We start from the raw sequence: 24,425 nt of genomic DNA on the forward strand, positions 1-24,425 counted from the left end.
TCAAAATTAGTCATTTAAGTACCCCTCCTCACCATCTTGTCATTTTTAGTGAGATAACATGAACCCCCATTAGTATATAGCAATTAAGGTCAATTTACATATTTTAATTAAGAACCACCCCATATAAAACAATTAGCGTAATAGGCATACTAACTGGGTTTCATAACATTTGGACGTTTTTCCAACTAGATAGACAGGAAACCTTAATTAGCATTAATTAGTGCTGATCTGCATATGTTTGATAAGGCATACCCTTGCCACAAAAGATTATTTATTCCTGAATCTGCCAAATGCTACAGTTGCAGAGGATAAAAGGACTTTTCTTCCCATTGCATGTTAATTTCTGGTAATTTACATTCACTTTTACATTCGAATTAGTATATTATAAAATAAATGGTATAAATGTTACAATAAGCCACCTTAAATATGTACATTTTTACTTATAGGAATCCTGGCAGTTAGCGTTTTACTAATTAAGCCATCCCACTTCTCTTGTAACTGTGGCAACGTCACCAGCCTTACTTTGATTTGCTATTGTGGAACCATGTTACACGATCTTAATGGGTAAAATGACAAGCAGAGTCACTCTAGGAAGCTCAAGCCTAATGGGTCAAACTGTTATCTTGGCAAATGCTTAAATGCACGCTCTGCATCCCTGCAGGTGGCTTCCGTACAGCTCACCCAGGTAGGTACTCTCGTGCTGTCATGGTCTGAGAAGACACTTCTAGAAATGATTCATTCAAATGAGGCTGATTTTCTCTGATGTTCCAATTTTCGGGAGCCATACTTCCAAGCCTTGAGGTCCTCCTTTCTTCTGCCATATCCCCTACTCTCAATTTTTTTTCCCCTAAGTCAGTCCAATCTAGGCCACAGGCTGTGCTCTGCACTGGAGAAACCGACCAAAGAGCTGCACAGAGTCCATTCTCAGTTCACCGAGTCAGGTGCCCTGGCACCAGGTAGCTCCACAAAGGAAAGGGCACCTGTTTTACATGCCCATTTTCTAATTTATTGGCCTGTGTTGAAGAGGAAGAAAACTTCCCTCTACTCTTCTAGGTTCCTCAGGCTGGTCTAGTAAGTAAATTGACATAAAACAGATTAACAAGAGAAAAGGTGAAGTTTCACTTCACACGTACAGGGATCCCACATACATGAGAGGGTCTGAGACAGAAAGGTAAACTGAAGTATACATGCCGTGCTGAGCTAAGGAATGGGACAGGGGCTTGGGGCCTCTAAGAAGAAGAGGGCCACTACAGGACAATAAGAAGAGAAGATGTGCGGCAGTGAGGAGTCTGCCCTGCCAGACTGAAAGAGGTACCTGGGTAAGGAGCACGCTCCCAGGAAAAATCCTCCATTCAAATTCTTCCAGGTGGTTAAGGGAGGGGCCGTCGTTTCTTTTGAACCTGCAGGGTCTTGATTGCGTTTTTACTCAAAATAACCCTTACGCAAAAGTGACACGTTTTGGGGCGGATTGTTCTGAACCCCCTAGACCTTGAAGTGGCACTTTCTGCTTATTCAACAAAACTGACTCATGTTAAGAGTCCCTGCTCCTGCGCGTTCTTCAGATCTGCATTGTGACTGTCTGTATTCTTGAGAGTACGTTCCGTTAAAGTGCAAACTTCTGAAGGGGAGGAACTATATTTTGCTTGCTATCACACAGCCAGCTTCTAGCCTGGCCTTTAGTAAGTGCTCCAACGATGTTTTTTGAAGGAACCCGGACTAAAACCCTAGACACTAGAACAGGCCTTTCTTGAGGCATGGGGACTATAAGGTATTGATTGCTGGCCTCATTCTGTTGCTGGACACATGGGTTTGGGCTTACATTCAAACTCCAGGAACTTGCTCTGTGCTTAAATCCCTTCCTACCAGTCTATTGACTTGCTTCCCATGATCTCCCAGGGACCCCTTCTCTGAATACAGCCACCCACCCTCTACGACGACTGGATCCTGGGACTGGCATGCAGGGATCTAGACTGCCCACTGTTCCACGTCTCTCTGCCCCAGCCTACTGCAGTGCTTCAGCGACACAAAGCTTCATACTTGAACTTGAGCACCCTGAACTTCTAGACCTTCCGGACTGCTGACCCTAAGTTGATGGGTTTATCTCAGCTCTAGGATCCAAACAGAATGGCCCCATTCAGATATAAACCAATTCTTAGGCTTTTTTAGTTCAAGTAGATATGAATTCCTGAGCTGGTCAAGGGCCACCTAAGGGATTTCTTAGGTTAAAAGATTTCTTAGGTTAAGATCCTCATAGGAAGATGATTTCCTACCAGCCCTAGGCCGTACCTATGCTTTCATTGAATGTGTATATTTTTTTAATACCATAAAATTAAAAAAAAAACACACACACACACGGAAGAATCACACCTATACTGAATAAGAAAACACTTAATAGCCCAGGAAATCTAGTCACATACTATTTTACAGTATCCTTCTTAATAACAACTAGGCCATGAATGCGCAGTAGCCAAAAGGGTCAGTAAGTTGACAGCATTTAGTTGGAGGACAGGCAAGACAATGCTTCTTTCTTAAAACGTCATCCCTCAGTGGTACCTTAAAACTTCAAATTCTACCATTACAGACTTTTCCTTTGTGTACTGTGAGTTAAATCTATTGTTAATGTTGGAGTTGTTTTATTTTTCTCTTCTATAATCCGATGTCAAACTGTAAATACACCATGGGAGGATTATCAATGAGCTCCTCAACCAAGATCAAACAGGAAGTACAAAGCAAATCAAAGGGAAACTTTATCTACTTTATGACAGGAATTGTTTACGCTTTTATGTTGATTTAGGATGGGCAGTGTTTCTCTCAACAGGTCAGCTTTCTCTTTCCTTAACTGAAGCAAGGGAAAAGCATCCTCGTAAGTGCCCGAATTATACTCATCGACTGTGCAGAACTTGCTAACTATCCATGAGTCAGTTCTTACCATCACAGCAATTTAAAAATTTAGCGTATTCCAAACTCAGCTAAAGCGTCAGAATTCCAATATGGTCTCCCAGTGATAAATCAGTAATATAAATTTTAGACTAGGTTTTCTTTCCCAAATCCAGTTACGTTTGCCACTGCTTTGTCAAAACCCTTCTCTACTGACGGGAGTTAGAATTTTTAAATTAAGTGAAAGACAAATAAAACTTGGATACAACCAATTAACTTTGGTTATCTGATTAGAGTTAAGAGCTTCAATAATTGGGCAATAACCCTTTACTAAAGCATTTGACCTGGGAATGCTAGAATTCGAATACGATTTTATGATAATATTTTGCTTTAATATTTAATAGCTAAATCATATTAGCATTGCTTAAGGGAGTTAATATAATAAAATAAACATAGTCAAGACTAGTTAAGAGAGATAAGCGTTTATTCTCTATAACAAAGAAGATAGAATACCATAGTTTTAATTTGGAGTGCATTAGCAATATTCAGATTTTTTTAAATTGATGTCTATTGATAAGGAAGTTATTAGGTGATATCTCTGCTTCCTGTGATAGTGTAATTACCATTATAAAATGGAGTGTTAGTGACCTCTTAACATTTGAAGTGATGATAGTGATTTTTCAGCAGTAAAGAGATTTAAATGGTAAACAGGCTGATTAAATTTGTTTGTTTAAGTTCATTTACTTGACCTCTCTTATCCTAAAAAACTATGGTGTTTCCGTGGTTACTGCTGGAGTAAGAGAGTCACAATGGCCTCAATGAACAGAAAAGGAAACTGCGGAAATGTTTTGGTAAAACACTAGGAAAAGAATCTGGGTCCCAGAAAGGTAGATTTAAATGAAAAGCAAAATTTGCAGAGTGAATCACAGCTACTGTATCACAACAGATGAATTTAAAAAATACGCTGTTGAGTGAAAAGAGCAAGATGTGGAAAATATATAGAACATGATGCCTAAAACATGCTTTTATGATGAAGTACAAAAATAAGAAAGAAAATAATTTAAAATAATTCAGGAGAGTGGTTACTTTTTGGAATAGGTAGATCCTGGGGGAGAAACTGGGGATGGAGAAGCAACAAAGGCTTTCTAAGAGTATTAGTTATATACAGTTTTAAAGAAGCTTTCTTCCTGAACTGCAGAAACTCATGATAGAATGAGAAATCTGTTTAATGAACTCTGTGCTAGTGTAGTGCCTATTGTGGTAATTATCAATAAAGTGTTACTGGTTTACCTGAAAATCTGTAATTAAATCTTAGGGATTTTTTTTTCCCCTTTTTTAATTTCCAAGATTCTGATGCGAACTGGTTGTTACTGTCAAAAGAAAAAATCTCTTTATTATTTGGTTTTATAAGCTAGAATTTCAATAACTAAAAGCACTGCAGGAAACACTGTCCTCTAAAATATATTACCTTCTATATAAGTAGGGTTTAACTATACATGTTTCTGTAAAAGAATAGACTGACTTTACAAATAAATCTAACAACAAATATCCTGTTACATAATACAATTCCATCATTATAAATCTGGCATACTGCTACCCCGGGAATAGCAAAATGTAAAATAAAATCCAGCAGTGGCCCAATTTCCAGTGCAACTCCACTCTTATGAAAGAACACTCTAACATTTTATTTTCTTCACAAACTAAGTATATTAATATTTGATTACTCCCCCAAATAAACTTTGTAATGGTCAGAATAAGCTCCACTTGGTTGTTTAGGAGGGGTGGCATGGGTAGGATGAGAATTTTTTCTTAATGTATCAAGTTTACATCTTAGTCTCTTATCAAAGGTAGCAATCGAAATCCTCAAACTTACCCATTTGTCTTCGAGAACTCTAAGTTTGTCAATCTACATGGAAAACACAGTAAACAAGAATAACAATGTTATCCTAGAAATACAAAACAAATTATCAGAGAAAGAGTGGAGTTGAAATTGCAGAAACGGTAATAATTTAGCTTCTTATGGCATAAATCTTTCACACAGACTATCTCATTTTATCTTTACAACTCTGTCACCACGCTGTTAATGCTACAGCTACGGCTTAGAGAAATTCAAGTGACTTGTCCACTGCCGCACAGTTCTGGGTAGCATTAGAGACAAGACTTGAATTCATGTGTAATCATGTGATACAAATAACGGTATTACTAGGGACTTCTTAATGTTTGGATGTATATGATAATAATTAGGACTGATTCTAGTTGCAAGAAAAAGAAATCAACCTGAACAAATTAAATTTAAAAAGTGGGATGTGGCTTTAAGGAAAAGGAATATATCACATAATACAAGAAAGGAGTAGTTAGGAATGTTCCTCTGACTCTTCTCTCTGCTCCTATTTGCATATCCCTTCATTCTTGTTTCTCTGGAGAGAGGGCTTCCTCTGTCTCAGTTCTTATGATAGAACATATGCCTGGGATAAGTCCCAAGTCATAAAATTATAGTTACAGTCACTCCCCAAAATTTGTAATCTCTCAGGCCCACCCACCTTGGTGGCAGAGTCTCTCATGTTCTTAACTTGGGTTTGAAATGAACCCTTTGTCTAACTGAATCCAGTAGGGTAGAATTAATTAGGATTCACACAGGTGCTCACGCAAACAAAGATGGATTAACTGAGAGCAAACATGTAGTCGAACAAGTCTTCTAACCAAGACTAGAAGAAAATACGATATGGACACTGATAAAGTGTAATTAACTAGGAAAATGCCTGCAAGGGAGACAAAATTATTATCATTTAGTGAAATTTAAACTTTCCATAGTCTTGAATCAACCGTGACAGCACAGTTATCCCTGTGGCTCCAAACCTTGCAAGATCAAAATTCTAAGAACCCTCTGAAATCGTCTCATGTTTTAGACTACATTGGGAATTCCGTATGTCCCATGTGCTGGTGTCCTGAAGCCTGTCAACACAAAATGGCCTGGGGCACCCTCAGTATCAGTCTTGGGCTGGACTGAACTGATCGAATGGCTACCCTGCATAAAGAGGATAAGAGAGCAGAAAAACAAAACAACAACGACAGCACGTTGTGCTCTAGAATAAATAGGTACACAACTTACAACCTGACTGAGCTGAAAAGAGGGGATGATGAGTGCAAACCAAATATACTGAACGTCTGTGTCAAGGAAGGCACTTGACTCCCATGCTGTCTAGTGCACACCTTGGGCCCAGTGTCTCCCACCTCCCGGACAGTGTCAGGCATCCAGAGGACTCGGTTTCTCACAGTGCACAAGTAAGGAGAATCATCTTCTGTATTTCACTTATGTCTGACTGGTAAAATTCTGGGTCAGACTCTTGTAGCCTTTCGTCTTTCTTCTTGCCCGTCTTTAAGGAGTTTACAACTTTGCAGAAAGGACACTAAAAAGTAATTTGTTTTGCTCTTTAACTCTTTCTTCTGTCAAAATGGCTTCACTATATGACAGAGAGGCTATAGGATATTAAATGGAATAACAGGGCCCAATAAGAGCATACGCCTGACAGGTAGTATTTGATAAATAAATATTTATTCATTCATCAACTCACCAACTTCAGAGACAAAGTAGAAGTTGTGAAACTTCAGGCAACTGGTCTTCCCTAGTACACGGGTTGAAGCCGGGAACGAAACAGGAAATGAGGATGGGAAGATTGTATAGACTTGGGTCAGATTAGAGTCTTGAATGACTGTTTTAAGGAGTTCAATTTTTTTTTTCTGCAGGCTTTGAGAATCCATTGTGTTCTGTCTCCTATTCAAGTTATTAATACCAATAGCTCACAGCAGCTGTGCATTCACAGAGATAAGTTTTACAAGAAACAGATGAAGAGCTTTTTTAGTGCTGATATCAGATGGATTAGAACGTGATTAATCAACAGACAGACTGATTAAATTATTGGGTTCACTGTTCAGATAAGAGGTTTTGGATACACTCTGCCAAACTGTAATTAACTTAGAAATTTCTGCTGGCCTGCTCGTAAGATAATCATGTGATATGCTTTGAAGAAATCTTTTAAGGCCCAAAACAGCAGCTGTGAAGGTGTAAGTATGAGCCAGTTTTAATAATGATTAAATATCTTCAAGTATTAGAGCAGAGCTTTCATTGAAAATGATAAATATTTAAAAAAAACCTACATTTTATAAAACTGGGATAAATGCTCTGGTTTCACTCTAGAAGCCACTGTAAATGAAACGGCTATTATTTAAAGAAGGAAACATCTAAAAGAATCAGACAGGAGTTCTCCATTTTTGCATTACAGTTAACAAGATACTGAGAGAAAACCCTCACAATATAGCATATTTAAATACTGGACAGGACATGAATAAAACAAAAGCAGAAGAAGCACAACTGAACACAAGTCAAAATAAGGAAATTTCTTGGAGATCAGAAATGACATCCAAGCAGAGATCCACAAGGACAAACCTGTTAGAGGGTGATGTTTGCCCTCGAGGTTTCTGCCAGTGCCAGGTGGTCTAGGGCCTGAGTCCTCATGGCTTACAAATACCTGAGAGAGCTGCACAGTCAGGGCCCAAGCGTGGTGGCAGGGAGACAAGAAACTTCCACAGAAAGGGAAGACCAACAAAAAGTGACGCTCTCATTTTGTAAGCTGAAGGATGACAACAGAGCAATGATGGGGTATGTGTCCATTTGAGAGTTAATACTGGATACAAAAGAAGACGCTTCCCCTAAGAATATAAGCTTGTGTGGGCTCCAAAACCAAAAGTTGAAAATTTGTTTTAAAAGTGGCTCTTGGTCATGGTGTCTCCAGATAAACAGCAGAAGCAATATCAAAGCCTCTCTGGAAGAATTTGTTACCCTAGGTATCAAAAAATTACCATAAGTAAATTTCCAAGGGATAGGAGCTCACAGTAGAATTCTACTAATCAAATGAGAGGGAAACAAAGGCGTCGTAAGTGAAAGTCTGTAGGGAGAAAAAGCTACAGAATCAGATCTACAAAAAACCACAGAGAAGGAGATTACAGATATGAAGTATAAAGCAAAAGTTTAATATGTTTGAAAAATAAAAGAGAGGCTTGAGTATATCATCAAAAATAAGGAACTTAAAACTTACACGAGAATTTTTTAAAAATTAAAAAAAAAGAGTTTCTAGAAATAAAAAATAGTAATAACTTGAGGGAAAAAAAGAATCCTAATAGTTTGGAGTAAATAAGAGATTAGACATAGTCGAAGAGAATTAGTCACCTTGATGATACACCTGGGAAAATTACCTCAAAGGCAACACAGAAAAATGAAACACAAAACATGATATGGAAGTAAAGAGACATGAAACACAGGCTGAGGATTACAGGGGAAATCTAATTAGAGTTCACAAGCAGATAATGAGGTGAATCAAGAGACAAAATATTTTAACATATATTGTTAGAGATTTAATAGGATTAATGAAAAATGTCAATCTTCAGATTCAGGGACACCAACAATCTCAAGGAAAACACATTATATCAATGGAAGAGAACAGAGAGCCCAGAAATAAACCCACACTTACATGGTCAATCAATCCACTACAAAGCAGCCAAGAATATACAATATAGAAAAGATAGTGTCGTCAATAAATGCTGTTGGGAAAACTGGACAGGTACATGCAAAAGAGTGAAACTAGACTACTATTCTATATTGTACAAAAAATAAACTCACAATAGATTAAACAAGATTATACTGTAGAGCACAGGGAAATATATACAAGATCTTGTGGTAGATCACAGCAAAAAAAAATGTGACAATGAATATATGTATGTTCATGTATAACTGAAAAATTGTGCTCTACACTGGAATTTGATACAACATTCAAAATGACTATAACTCTAAAAATCTTTTAAAAAAATTAAATAAATCAATTTTAAAAAAATGGATTAAAAACTTAAATGTAAGACCTGAAACCAGTAAATTTCTAGAAGAAAACAGTAGGCAGTATGCTCTTTGACATCTTCACAATATTTTTCTGGATCTGTCTCCTCAGGGAAGGGCAACAGAAGCAAAAATAAACAAGTCGGACCACATCAAAATAAAAAGCTTTTGCACAGTGAAAGAAACCATCAACAAAATGAAAAGGCAACTTACTGCATAAGAGAAGATATTTGCAAATTACATGTCTGATAGGGTATTAATATCCAAAATATATAAAGAATTCATACAACCCAATAACAACAACAACAACAAAATCTGAATAAAAAATGAGCAGAGGACCTGAATAGACATTTTTCCAAAGAAGATGTACGGATGGCCAACAGACACAGGAAAAGATGCTCAACATCACTAATCATCACGGAAATGCAAATCAAAGTCACAATGAGATATCACCCCACACTTGTCAAAATGACTATTATCAAAAGGACAACAATAACATGAGTTGGTGAAGATGTGGAGAAAAGGGAACCCTTGTGCACTACTGTTTGGAATGTAAATTGGTGCAGCCAATATGGAAAACAGTATAGAGGGTCCTCATAAAATTAAAAGAACTATCATATGACCCACAATCTCACTTCTGAGTATTTAACTGAAGAAAACAAAAGATTCAGCAAGATATATGCACCTAAATGTTAACTGCAGCATTATTTACAAAAGCAAAGATATGGAAGCAACCTAAGTGTCCACTGATAGATGAGTGAATAAAAAAGACGTGGCATGTATATACAGCAGAATATTACTCAGCCATACTCAGCCATAAAAAGGAATGAATTTTGCCATTTGCAACAAGATGAATGTACCTAGAAGGTATTATGCTAAGGGAAATAAGTCAAAGGAAGAGAAATACTGTATGACTTAACTTATATGTATAGCACAGGGAAATATATACAAGATCTTGTGGTAGCTCACAGCGAAAAAAAATGTGACAATGAATATATGTATGTTCATGTATAACTCAAAAATATGTGGAGTCTAAAACAAAACAAAACAAATGAACAAACATAATAAAACAGAAACAGACTCATAGATAACAGACAACAAACTGGGTGCCAGAGGGAAGAGGGGTAGGGAAATGGGCGAAATATGGGAAAGGGATTAAGAGGCACAAACTTTCAGTGATAAAATAAATAAGCCATGAATATATAATGTACAGCATCGGGAATACAGTCAATAAAATTGTAATAACATTGTATGGTGAGAGACGGTAACTAGATTTATCATGGTGATCATTTTATACTATATAAAAATATTGGATCACTAGGTGGTACACCTGAAACTAATATAATATTGTTAGCGAATTATACTTCAAAAATAACAAACAAACAAACAAATAAAATTAGTACCCTGTAGTAAATAAAGCACTAAAAGCAAAAAGAAGACTTAAAAAGTAACCAAAGAAAAAAGACTTACCTACAAGGAAAAGTAGACTGATAGTGAATTTCCTGGCAGTGCCAGTAGAAGTCAGAAGACAGTAAACTACTTTGTATAAAAAGGAAATGTCAGCTGGCAATAATTTCATTTCAGGAATGAAAATAAAGACATTCTCAAACAAAAGGAATGAAGAGAACATAGTATTCAATGCTAAATGAATGTGAAAAACAAAAGACTGAACAATAAGAACTGAAAAAAAAGTTGCATAGAAGTATACACTGTGTGATTATATTTATATAAAGCAAAAAACAGGCAAAACTAAATAGCATACTATTTGGGGATACATGTGTGGCAAAACATAAACAAAAGCAAGAAAATGATTATCCCAAACTGTAAGTATTACCTCTAGAGGGGAGAGGAGGGGCACACAGGGTCAAAAGTACAGAAATATCTATGTTCTGCACCTTAACATGCAAAATGAGAAAGAAGATACTCACTTCATTATTTCTTAAAGTGTATATCTAAATTATATATACTTTTTTAGCATGCATGCTATAATTCATGGTAAAAAAAAAAAAGTATCAAGCAGGGAAAAAAAAGATAGAATGCAGATCTGATGGTGGAAGTGTTCTAGAGTAAGCCGTTTGAGACTCTAAGACTGGCATGTTCTTCCTGAACACCGCCACCTCTGTTGATACACGGCCCGGAATGACGTTTTAGAGAACACTGAATCCAGTCGTCCCTCCAACATAGTAATGAGGTTGTATGACATGATCCCTATCATTGCTTTCAGCCACCACTGATTAGAACAGCAAAAAGTCATTTATCTGTAAAACTATAAAACATTCAACATGCAAGCATTTCAGATTGGAAACACTGCTATCTGCACACTTTCCATCCGTGACACAAATTTATGATTTTTGGGTAATCTCAAACTCATATTAAATCTACTTTAGGTAACACACACACATGCCTAGGAAATCCTCCTCGCAATATTCTATTGACTAAAATGAGAAGACACAGTATGAGGGAGAAAAAAAAGTTAATTTCTGCCAAGAATCTCTGAAACCACTCAGCTAACAAAATATCATTAGTTTGAGCAAATATATAAACTTCCCTAAATGTAAGTTAAACAGCCATGAGATTTAATACTTAAAATAATAAAGTTTAAAGTCTATTTTCTCATATTTCTAATAATCTTACTCAATAAAATTCTTTCATATACGAGGCCATAAAGATGCTTGTATTATAATTACAAAACACCATTTTAAAAAAATGTATTATGTCCTACAGCACTTAGCCTTGACAAACAATTACTGAATATCACATTCAACTGAATACAAAAAGCAATCTTTATCACAGGTTAAAATTAGCCTTGGAACAATAAATGCTTTCAATGCTATTCTAGACCCCAAACTGCTTTGCACCAGTCTCTTTTGAGGAAATGCAAACAAGTAAACTGAAGGACATTTGAAAAACTTCCTGTCTGTGTGAGTCCTCTAGCTTTTTTAAGTGCTTTTTTTGTGTTTTTGTTTTTGTTTTTTTCATAAGGAATAATCATTTTCTACTTAAGGGTGATCAATACACTTTTAAAGGGAAAGGTTTTACAAATTAGAATTAAAACAAGAACAAATAACTAAGCCAACAAAGAAACAGTATTCTGGACTTTGGAATGTGTTATTCATAGCAGTATTCTATTTTAATTGTCAGGACCAATTATTAGGCATTATTTGTAGAAAAGAAAATTGAATGGCGAAGTCTTTGCTTTGATGGGATTCAGGACATGCTACTCCCAAATACGGCACCTTGGCAAAGTACCTTAAGCTGAAGGCATTTTTTTAATGGCAGGAGCAGGAAGGTCACACCAATCTCATTCCTCTCACGCTTTCCCTTGAAACACGTGTCTACAACTTTCATATAAAAAGTACCCTTCCTGTACATGAAGGAGGGAAAAATCCTCATCACCAGCGATGGGGAATGGGGGGCCAAGAAATCTGCACAAACAAACCTTGTTAAACTAACCCTTATCTTCCTAGTTATGTCTTTACCACTTACCACCTATAGCCTAAACTCTTTTGTCTTGTCAATTCTTCACAAAATTATGGTTTCTTTGTCTAAAAGGTATTGTTGACTGAAAAAAAATGCACATTCTAAAAGTTGAGAGTTATATTTTATTCGGCAGACTTTCTGAGGACTTCAAGCCTGAGATGCAGCCTCTCAGATCGCTCTGAGGGACTGCTCCAAAGAGGCAGGGAAGGGGCGAGGATATACAGTTTTTGCAACAAAGAGCACGTAGTCAGAACATGAAAAGATTACTTTTAATTAAAGGAAACCAGATATCTCAAGTTGACAAATTTAGTGCTTATCTACGTACGGGAAGACGTGAAATCTGGGCTCATTGAAATCATTCCTTTCGCTATGCACCTTAGCTTTCTAGGGCCACTGTCCTTTGCTTCCCATCCTGACTCTTCTCAGGGGCACCGCTGGGGGTGGCTGCAGAGGCTGAGGACAGCCGGCTGGTCTCCATCCCAAGTTCCCTCCAGCTGGCCATGGGGGCAGAGGGAGTGGCTGATGGCTGATGTCTGCAGTGCCGTCCTTTGCTTACTGATATGGCAGGTCATATTTTTCATTCGCAGTATTAAAGCTTCCTGCTCTGGTCACTTTTTTGGGTCTTCATTCTCTTGTCAAGGCTCCCATGTGCATGTAAAAACTCAACAGAGTTTGTATGCTTGTCTCCTCTTAATCTCTGTCAGTTTAATTTTCAGACTCAGCCAGGGACCCTAGGAGGGCCCAGGAAAACCTTTCCTCCCCTACAAATGGATTTGTCAGCTGGCTCAAACTCAGTTCTGAAAAAGTATGTTTTCTTGCCTACCTATCCTTCAGGAGATGGTATGAAATGTAGAATTTCACCATTTAAATTAGTTAGTGAATTACTTTAATCATGATGGTTACTAATTCTGAAAAAGATGTAGTCAAAATCATAACAAAAAAGTAGTGGGCAGATAGAAGTGCTGGATAAAACCATAAAATGAACATTCCTATAGGCTGACCTAGAAATAAACTGATTTCTGGTAGAGACGTTAACATCAAAATATTCCAATCACTTTGATTAAAATACTAATTTGAGACTCCGTCATTAACTTGCTGCAGTCGTCTTAGAGATCATTAGACGGTTAGGAGGTATAAACTAGTGGTCAGTTTTCCTTTGAGCTATAATCACATTCTGTCCTCAAGTGTATTTAAAACTAATTAATTAAATAACAATAATAGTAACAATAAATACAATTTAAGCAGCAATGAATTCAGTCACTTAGATGCTTGTGTGACTGCCAGGATTAGTGAAAGCATCTCCAAATGACAGCTGATTTTTGTACAGTGCTCTACCATGATTGTCTGTGCTTTCTCATATACAGCAAAATTTAACACTCTTAAGTAACCTACGAAATTAAAGAACATTTTCCAAAGGTGTTTGCTGGGATATCTGGGTATGTACGGGAAGTTCTGTGACCAGATCATCTTGGGAAAACATCAAAGCAACAGCTCCTCTTGGTGAGTCACGATGCACCTAAGCATACTAAAGGCTCTGAGATACCCAGTACTAAACCTACCTGTCAAAGTTTCTACAACTAATTATCTCACAAACCCATCAGCCTCTGAAACTTTTTCTCTGGTGTTGCCGATTAATCTCCTGTATGACATTAATATTTTATAGAAACTAGATTATGATAAAGAGGAGTTGTCTTTAAATGTTTTGATTGTGTAACCATCCATAAAAGCAAATATATGACCACCCATCTCCAAATAAATCACTTACAAAAATAGAATATTTTCTTACTTTCATACTATATCTCAGTGCTTCAGGGACCTTTGAATTCACAGTGGACAGAAGGGCACTGAAAAAGATCTGTCCAGAGCACAAAAAGAAGAGGGATCTGTCCAAAGAAAAGCTTAAAATCTTACAAAGGACAGGAAGATTGTCCAGAGCAGAGGTAAATTCTAGTGTAGAAGAGTCAGATAATAAATATGTCAGGCTTTGCCGGCAATATGGTCTCTGTCAGAAGTATTTAACTCTGCCACTGTCACATTATCCCTGCAGAAATGATACAAAGGAACTGCCTCTTAATATACCGACTCCACGACGAACCAAATGCAGCGCCAACATCTGTAGCGTTTCATAGCGCTACATACCACTATTTTCAGGTTTAGGTGAGGGTAACACAAACATCACAGATCTCCAGAAGCCTTTCATCTGATAAATGTAAATGTAATAAAACCTCATGGTTCTGATTACCAAAGGCTGAAGAATGAGTAATTTACACACTGCAGGCCCACAGATGTACAATTTGTGTGATACAACAGCCCCAAGGGGAAGCTACAATCATAAAGTCAAAGGACACAAATAAAACGCTATTATTTCCTCACAAAGTTTTTTTGGTTGTGGTTGATTTTTTTCATAAAGTCATTATTATTATTACTGACTTGCTAGTAGCAAAAATAAAACAGCAGTTACAGACACCACTGTTTAATACTAGTTACAGAGAAGAGAATGTTGAAATTCATTCATTAGCATATTGATAAGTTTCCGCTCCTGTAACAAAATTAAGTTCTACTAACAGTTCACAACTTAGACTGCAGATACTAACCACAGCACCATATAATGATCTTACAAATGGACTGCAATGTCTTGGATCAATCTTGTAATGTGAGTAATTTCAAAATAATCTTATTTCTTTTTTGAAATGGTTCTAAATCTAATATATAAAGAAATGTGGAAGATACCAAGTATCTGAACCAAGTAAGTAAAGTATCTGACTGTTCCCTTAGATAAGATGGAAGACATGAGCTAGGAAAAAACACCTACATAATTGCTTATTCACATGGAAAAGGATTTCTAATATAATACAAAAGGGCTCTACCTTCAGCCAAGTCATGTTCACCAATTTTATAAATAACTGATGGATAGCTATACATAGACCTGAATACAGACTTACAGGGATCATATTTATTAAATGTGCTGAAGCAGAAGAAAGTACTCCAAGGGACTGAGAACCCAGATTAAGAGACACAGGTCAATGTCGATCGCCTCAAATCTACTGCATCCATTCCTGCTGCCTTTTTGGAGAGTGTTTGTTTTTGTTTTTGTTGTTTTTTAGCATTACAGTGAATTTGTTTAAAAGAGGAAAGTCAAGCTACCTGAGTTCACATCCTAACTCTTTCATCATACTCGCTGTGCCACCTAAACAAGTCACAGCCTCTTTCCACTTCACTTTCCTCATTTATCAATGGAGACAGAGATGGCATCTCAAGAAGTTATCCTAGGTAAGGCAAAACAAGGCACATGCAAAGTGCCTGGAACAGTGCGTGACACAATGTAAACGTTTATCATAGGCCCATGGTCATCTTCTGTGCATTAATATTCTTCACCCTCCCCAGAGTTCCAATGCGTACAATACAATATTGATGGTCTATCTTACCTTGGAGACTGACATTGGGTTCCGGGGAGGTTGTGCGTGGCTCTGAGTAGTGCACCTGCACAAAGACACTGGGAGAACTCCGTCTTCAGGGGGCCTTTCAAGTGCTAATTTGCTGAAGCTGCATGTTAGTTGGCATAATTGGACCCACAAAAGGATTGTAAGATTTCTGAATTAGTTCTGATAACACGCCCTACTGCTTGTTCAGGTAAAGGGAAAGGATCTGAGCTGGAGATTGTGAGTGTTACACTGTGGAAAAAATCTAGGTCATACCTATCCTTTAAAAAAAAAAACTTTGAACAAAGCCCGAGATGCCTACTTCACAGATGCAAGTGTGTATAATGATAAATAAAGCTTCCCCAACAGCAGCAAATTGGACTGTCTCTACCTACAATGTACTTTGCAGGGAGATTATAAATACCAAGGTGGAGGCCCCAAGACATGGTTTAAAAAAAGAAAAAAGGCAGAGTCAGAAAGGGAGACCAACATGTTAGAGACAGAATCAAATTCCAAAGAGATGTTGATGGGCCAGAGCGATAGGCTTAATTTAGCAAAATGACACATAATGAGTAATTGTATTTTGGATCTAATGCTCCAAATACACAAATACAAGATAGAAAAGGCACAGCTCATCAATTTGAAAACTTAACGAAATACTACGGAACTTTTATTTCAATATGGCTCTGGAAAGAAAACGAGACTACACACAAAAAATAGTGAACACACTGACAGTCAATTTGTATTAGAAAAGGGAGGTGACTGTCCTACTCTTTGCAGAGCTGTTCAGAGTACTGTGTCCAGTTTGGGGGGAAAAAACACTTGTTAAAACAACAACAACAACAACAACAACAAAAATGGTTAGGAGATTTAACACCATACTATACGAGGAACAGTTAAAAGAAGTGAGTCCATTCAGCTTAGAGAAGGTAAAACAAGAGCTCCATAAAAGCTTTTATCATCTTTCTGAAGGACAGTTACATAGAGGAAGCTTAGACTTCTTCTCAAAACACCTTAAGATGGGAAAATCTGCACAATAATTAGAAACTCTTCAAAAGTATTTTCACTGTCCTTTCTAATATCCAAAGCTATTTCAAGAGGCAATCATTTGTCTCTAGAGAGTCGCTCTCAACTGAAGTATCTGAGAACCGTGTAGCAGACGCCTCCTGGATTATCTACCCAGCACTTCTTTTCTGAGAATTGCCTTTTTTCTCCTTCATTCACTTGGTTGCAGGAGCCCAACCCTCAACTTTAGATTGATTTTCAGGAGCAATCATTTTAAAGAGAGTCTGGACATGGTTACAATTTTCAATTACATTCTCTTCCACAGACAAACTGATTTCTTATGTTTGGGATCTTTGAGATATCCCGATTATATATTTCTCGCTTGGATTTAAGTTGCTGGCACCAAAATAAATCTAACATGCTTATTGGGAAGGGTGCTAATTGATAATGATGAAACAGGCAGATGATGGCAAGTAAGTCTGTAAGTTCCCTTCCAGCTGATATTTTGTATTTGTGTGATTATTTGTTTTTAATAAACATCTATTTTTAAAAGCAGGGATTTAGAAGTCTTATCACAAACTCCAACTTTTACCCAAATCTTTATTAGCCCAAGTAGCCCTACAAAGAGAAGAAAATAGGATAAAATGTCCTGAAATCATTAAAATACTGAATTTTTGAGAAACAACTCTCCATTTCCCCCTCCCCATGGCCCCTGGCAGCCGCCATTCTGTACTCTGCTTCTACGAGTTTAACTGTTTTAGATAACTCACATAAATGCAATCATGCAATATTTGCCCTCCTGTGACTGGTGCATCTCACTTAGCATAATGACCTCTAGGTTCATCCATGTTGTTACAAATACAGAGTCTTCTTCTTTTTTTAAGGCTAAATTTTTAATATTTCATTGTACACCTATACCATATATACTACACTTTCTTTATCCATTCATCTGTCAATGGACATATGGGTTGTTTCCATATCCTGACTATTGTGGATAATGCTACAATGAACATGGGAGTGCAGATGTCTCTCTGAGATCCTGATTTCAAATATTTCACACGCAGATCCAGAATTGGGATTGTTGGATCATATAGTAGTTCTACTTTTAAAATTTTGAGGAACCTCCATACTGTTTTCACAGCAACTTCACCATTCCACATTTCCATCCACAGTGTACAAGGGTTTCAACTTCTCCACATCCTCACCAACACTTACTATCTTCATTTTTTTAAAAATAGCCAAGCTAACATGTGTGAGTTAATATCTAATTGTGGTTTTAATCTGAATTTCTCTGATTATTAGTAATAATTATAAAGTTTCCGTTATGCAAAGTGAGAAAGGTCTAGAGATCTGCTGTACAAAATTGTACTTATAGTTATAATCATATTGCTATAACTTTAAAATTTAAAACTTTAAAAATATGTTGAGGACAAATCTCATGTTAAGTATTCTTACCAAAAAATAAAAATAAAAATCCACAACAGAACGCGAGGAGATTTTTGGAGGTGAGAGTACGTTTAGTACCTTGGTTGCGATGATGGTATTACTCATGGGTACTGTAAGCATGTGTCCAAACGCACCAAGATGTCAAAATTAAATATGTGCAACTTTTTTTCTGTTATCAATTACAGCTCAACAAAGCTTAAAAAAAGATAATGAATTTTTATAAAATATTCTACTGATGAACAATGCAGTTTAGGGAGAAAAACAGGAACATAATTCTTTCATATTCTGAGTATAAATATGGGCATTAATACAATTAAGTGCAAATGCCAATACAGCCTAAGCATATATCCTCTCAAGGTTTGGTTACATACATAAAAACACTCCAAAGATACACTGAGAGTTAGGTCTAGATTAGGAGTTCTGACAGACATACTTCAAATTTCTGGGACTATCTTTAATAACTTTTAGATATTTGGTATTCTTTGATTAGTATTTAGATATTAAGTCAACTATTCTTAAAATAATGTATAGGTTAATATTATTTTTAGTAATTGTATATTAGATTTTTAAATATATTTATTATTTATTTATTTAATAAAAATAGAAGGCAATTGCTTTGTGCCAGTTACTACCCATTAAAATTAATAAATAATCCCCAAATGAATGATAAACACGTAAGATATGTGTTATTTGTATATAAGTACAAAATATCATGGTGGATATAATGTAGAAAATGCATATAGACATGTAATTTTGGATGAGACATATATAATTATAACAAATCTCAGATATTATTTTTCTTATATAGAACTCTATAAATCATGAATAAAATGCAAGCCCAATAAAAATTCCTTTGATTGATTTTTGGAGTTATTAAAAAATGATTTTAAATTTTTCCTGTAAAAATAAGTAGTGAGAGTAGCTAAGAAAATGTAAAAAGAAGAAAAGGGCAATAATATATATTAGTAAAATTAACAAGTATAATAAAAATCAATAATTTGAACAGTGTGGTTTTGTCACAAGAAGAAACAGAAAGAAAAATGGAGCAAAATAGAAAGCCAGTGTATGTGTGAATATAGCAGACAGCTCGGCTATAATAGTGAATTAATGGGAAAATATGAATTAGTCATCAATTGTCCTAGGACAAATTAAAAATAATTTAGTGAAAATAAGCTAAAAATAAAGATGATTTGCCATACACCAAAATAAACAGTCATTGAATTTTAAAAAATAAAAACAAATGAACAAGAGGAAGTAGATGAAAATATACATTAATATGTAGTTCAATTTTATATGTTGGGAAAATTTCTAAGTATAAAAGCAATGAAAACAAACAAACAAACAAACAGGACAAACTAGACTTAATAAAAGTTTTAAATATTTATATTTCCAAACCATATAATTATAAAAATACAAATGAAAACCTGGGAAAACATTGCAACGTGGCTAGCTGGCTCTTGAGCTATTGGGAGGAAAGGATTAGCAGCTGAGTCGTGGCTTTTCTTCCAGTTTAGGGGTCAGCAAACTTTTTCTGTAAAGAGCCATTTAGTAAATACTTCAGTCGTGGTGGGTTAGTTTCTGTCATAACTACTCTGCAAATGTACCGTGAAAGCCACCACAGACAATATAAACTAATGGGTGTGGTGGTTTTCCAGTGTAAGATTTTATTCATAAAAGTAGGCAAGGGGCCAGATTTGGCCAGAGGGCCTTCGTTTGCTGTCCTTTGCCCAAAGACTTGGCCTTTGCAACAATAACTCAGAGAATGTCTACTCCATCCACATTAAATGACAGTCCTGTTGAGGTTTTGCTCTACTCACTGGAAGGCTGAACCTTGCTGTTGAGTTAGGTCATTAAATAATAATAATTGTGTAATTGATGAGATGCCGTTACATCAGAGGGTGCCTGCCTACCGTGCCCTGAGGGAGACACAGACCCAGCAAGGTGAAAACGACTAAAGGTTATTCCAGAGCTGACGATTTCTCAAACTGAGAATCCTCCCTGGGGCAGCATCTTTTCCAGAAACTGTACAAGTCCCCAGTGCAGTGATTTGTGGATGCTGGAAACTTTGCCCAAGACTCATGCCACTTCCACCCTGCTGTGGCTCTGCATGCGGGAGATACCTGTCCCAGATCTTTTTCAAAGCTAAGCAAACCTAATACCGAGTCTCTGAGCTTGATTATCAGTCCAGATCCAAAGACAATACTGCTGGGGGGGTAGTAAAATATGTAAGTGAGATCAGAAAGGGTTTAAAACCATTAAGAAAATGATGACACTTCTAATAGAAAACTAGCCAAGAGATACGAATAAACAGCTGACCAAATAAAAATTCATTTGAAAAATTTAAAAAGGAAAAAATAAAAATGTTTTATCTCATTTGTAATTAAAGAAGTAAATTAAAATGATACTCCATTATATACCTATATGAACAAAAATATTGCAAACCGTATCAGTAAACAAGGAATGCTGAAGCCATCAAGTCAGCAGCAGCTGCCGCCACCCCCCAGTGAAGACAAGCCTGCAGCCCGGCCTCTGCAGCCACTCACAATGGTGCACCCTGAGGGTACACAGAATAAGAAAGGAGAGGATACTGGCCCTAGATAGCTAGGTGCTTGTCAAAGGAATGAATTCAATGAGCCCAAATGTTTGTTCCCTCCTATACATGGAAAAGAGCTAAATTCTTTAGCTTGAGATGCCTGGTTTTCTTTAGATAACAAGTAATCTTTTGTTGTTCCAACTACACGGTCTTTGTTGTAAAGCTCCTATGCATCCTAGCTCCTCCCCTACCTCTTCGGAGCAGTCCCTCAGAGTGACCTGAGAGGCTGTCATCCCGGCTTGAGTCCTCCTGCCAAATAAAACATAACTCTCAACTTTAAGGCTGCACATTTATTTCAGTCAACATTTATCAAATCAGAATTTATTTTAATGATTAAACTGTGCATTAGTGAAAGCTTGAGAAAATAGGAGACTTCATAGACTGTTAGTGGAGTTTACACCAGAAAACTTGAAAGAATTTAGCAACAGAAGATGTGATAAAATGTACTTTTTGAAAAATCATCTCATTTCTAGGAATTTATTTCAAATGTGAGTCATAGAAAATCTAAGAGATGTGTATACAGGTAGTATGCATAGTATTGTTTGTAACAGCAAATAAATTAAAAATGGCCTAAATACCAAATAATTAGTTACTAGCCATAAAAATTATAGTAAAACCAAATTCAGCAGCCATTGCTCACTGCCTATCTAGTATCTATTCCTATTTTTGTTCCTACTTACAGAATTCTGATATCATTTTGGGTACAATGTATCCAAGTTAAGAGTTGCCTCTCTCTATCCGCTTGTACCTAGAGGAGGCCATTTGACATAGATCTGCTCAGTGAGAAGTAATCTGAGAACTTCTGAAAAAGTATTGCTTCCTGATATAGATATTGCGCCTTCCTGCTTTTCCTTTACTTCTTTCTGCCTGAAAAACGTATTTCTCAATAGCAGCATTCAAATGTTAGAAAGCAAGGAGAAATGCCTCAAATTTCTGCAGAGAAATAATTTTTAAGGGAGAAATTTTAAATCAGCGAGAATTCCAAAAATACATCTATTATATGCCCTTTCTGAGAAGTTCTCTGGAGGACTGATTTTTAGAAAAATAAGAGATCAAATCAAGAAAAGAAGAAAGAGGCATCAGAAAACATGGAGAGTAGTAATTTGAGGATTCAGAAATATGAGTCTAGATTAGAACAGGAGAAGTTAGCCTCCAGAAGATGAATAACCTGACTGAATTTTGGAAATCAGTGTGAAAAAACTACATATGCGCGCGCGCGCACACACACATGTATATATATATCAAATCAGGTAAAAATATATAGGAAAAATTAATACTTATATAAAAATAAACCTTTTTTAAAAAGGTGCAATTATTAAATCCATGCAGAACAAACATTTGTAAGTCAAAGGAAATATAATCATTGCACGCCACTTGAGTCAACAATGAGCAATATTTATATAGACAATATTTATATAGTATGGTAAATCTTAATAATTGAGAATGAAATCCTTAGGAACTATAATAGGAAGTCAACAGAAAATGTCTAAAAATGTAATGTAAATATATTATTTAAATTCATAGTTTTAAAAAAACCTAAAAAATGGTAAGAATTGAAGTAGTTGCTTTGCAACAGCATGAAAAGAAAATAAAAAGATGGGGCAGCTGAATTTCATAAAAATATTTTTAGTATTATTTGATGCTTAACTTTACATAAATATTACTTTGCTAACAGCAAACTTTCATTAAAAAAAAAGTTATAGAAAGTAGGCAAAAAGAAAATATGATCTAAAAATGGATACGTTAAAGATTACTACCTCCTATGTACAAAAATACCCCTCAAGATGTTAGAGGCAAATGATTCAATAGAAAAACAGTCAATATTTGGCAATTATTCTTCAACAAAGCTTGGGGTTAGAAAAAAATTGTTAAAGGATGTGCACAGTCATTTCACAGAGGAAGAAAGCTAAATACAAATAATAATGTGAAAAGATGGTCAACTTTACTAGTAGTCAGGGAAATGCATATGAAAACTAGGAGATCCCATTTTTACCTGTAGGATTTTGCAGTAAAGTAGGTATAAATCCACAAAGAAAACCTCATTTTAAAAGGAGCTGGGAAGCCCTGAAGGGGGAGCTCTCATGTACCACCACTTCCTGCTGCTTGCAGACCCCTGGAGGTGGAAGATTTTCTTCCTGCCCAGCAATAGCCCAACCAATGAGAAATGGCCACACTCAACAAATGAGAAGCCACCATTGCCATAAACTCTTGTTCTCTAACTAACTTTCCTTCAACACAGCCCCTCCTAACTTCCTCATTAACTTTATAAAAGAACGTTCCTCTACTGTGTTCTTTGGACCTATCTATGGTTCAGCCATATTTGGCATATCCTGAATTGCAATTCCTCTGCTATTCCCAAACTTGTTTTGCTGGCTAAACCACTTCCCTTGTTTTAAAGATTGACAGTCAAAAAGTTTAAAAGATTGAAATACAACATTCAGGGCAGGAAGTCACCGTGAGGATGGATGCTCTTACATTATTGGGTGTATAAACTGTTCTAGGGCACTTTTGAAAATTAACCTACAGAATTTCTCAAAACTAAATAATATATATACTTTTAAAACAGCATTTGTCTTTTAGAAATCTAGTATAGAGAAATAGTAGTCCAGAATACCAAATATGAATACTCCATAGTGACAAAAATTTGCAAAACCCAAACATCCATCAAGAAAAATAGTTAATAAATCATGCTATATTCAATCCATAGTATGAGGATTAGGGAGCTATTCTTTTTAAATGAGTGAATAATACCAAGGAAGTACTTGCCTTCATGGAGCTTGCATTCTGCTATGAAAGCTAGACAATAAACAGATAAGTAAAACCACATGTATTAATATAACTATCTTATTAGAACCTTAAAATCTCAATAAAGTTAAAACAATTTTTTAAAATAAAAAAGCCATGGTCCCTTCAATTGTTTCATTTAACTGATATCTGCATTACTACAGATTTTTATATAAGAAATATTTTAAATTAATGGTTCCTCTTAGAAAACTATATAAGCTACATTTCCCCTCTTTCTGTAGATTTATGCTCATTCACACACATAGGTATTTTTAGAAACAAACATATATTCCTAGAAAGAGAGGTAAAGCATTGATAGTGGATTATAAATCATCATTGCACTGAAAGATTTTTATTTTTCTCATATTGCTTTTCCTAAAGCAGATGCATTATCTTCTCCTCTGGCGGGGGTAGCCAGGGAAAGGAAAAGTCTATCATGTTAAAAGTAATAAAAGAGACATTACATGTCATCTTGACAACAGTTGAAGAAGCACAGGCTGTTGTCGAGAGAACAGTTTAGGGGAGATACATATATATATATATATATATATATATATATATATATATATATATATATATATATATATATATATATAAAATCTAGATATAAAGATTTACTGTCAATCAATGAACTATACAGTTACTTAATATGTGGATGTATCCAGTTCTTCCCATTGCATTAAACTGTCTTATTCCTCCTTTAAAGTATTGTTATCCACCTGAACACGTATTCAATTACATTTTCCACTAAGGATGAACTGCTAAAATCAATGCACACATCATAGACACTTATATTTTTCTTTCTCCATTAGAGTTTAAGATGGCTACAATTCTATAAGTATTGACTGACATCATTAGATTATTTAGGGTGAAGAACTTGAGGCAAAGATACTGTTTCCATGTGAGTGCTCTAATAGAAAATATATACTTAAATTCC

General features: G+C 35.9%; 1 protein-coding gene across 2 annotated transcripts in view; it reads right to left on the bottom strand.

The window, feature by feature from the left end:
* The window catches only part of DPYD (dihydropyrimidine dehydrogenase), a 720,433-nt gene that overhangs the window by 294,807 nt on the left and 401,201 nt on the right, over positions 1-24,425 (bottom strand). The gene's annotated exons all lie outside the window — the stretch shown is intronic.

The sequence above is a fragment of the Camelus ferus genome, chromosome 9, assembly GCF_009834535.1.
Source record: "Camelus ferus isolate YT-003-E chromosome 9, BCGSAC_Cfer_1.0, whole genome shotgun sequence".
NCBI classification, from domain to species: domain Eukaryota; kingdom Metazoa; phylum Chordata; class Mammalia; order Artiodactyla; family Camelidae; genus Camelus; species Camelus ferus.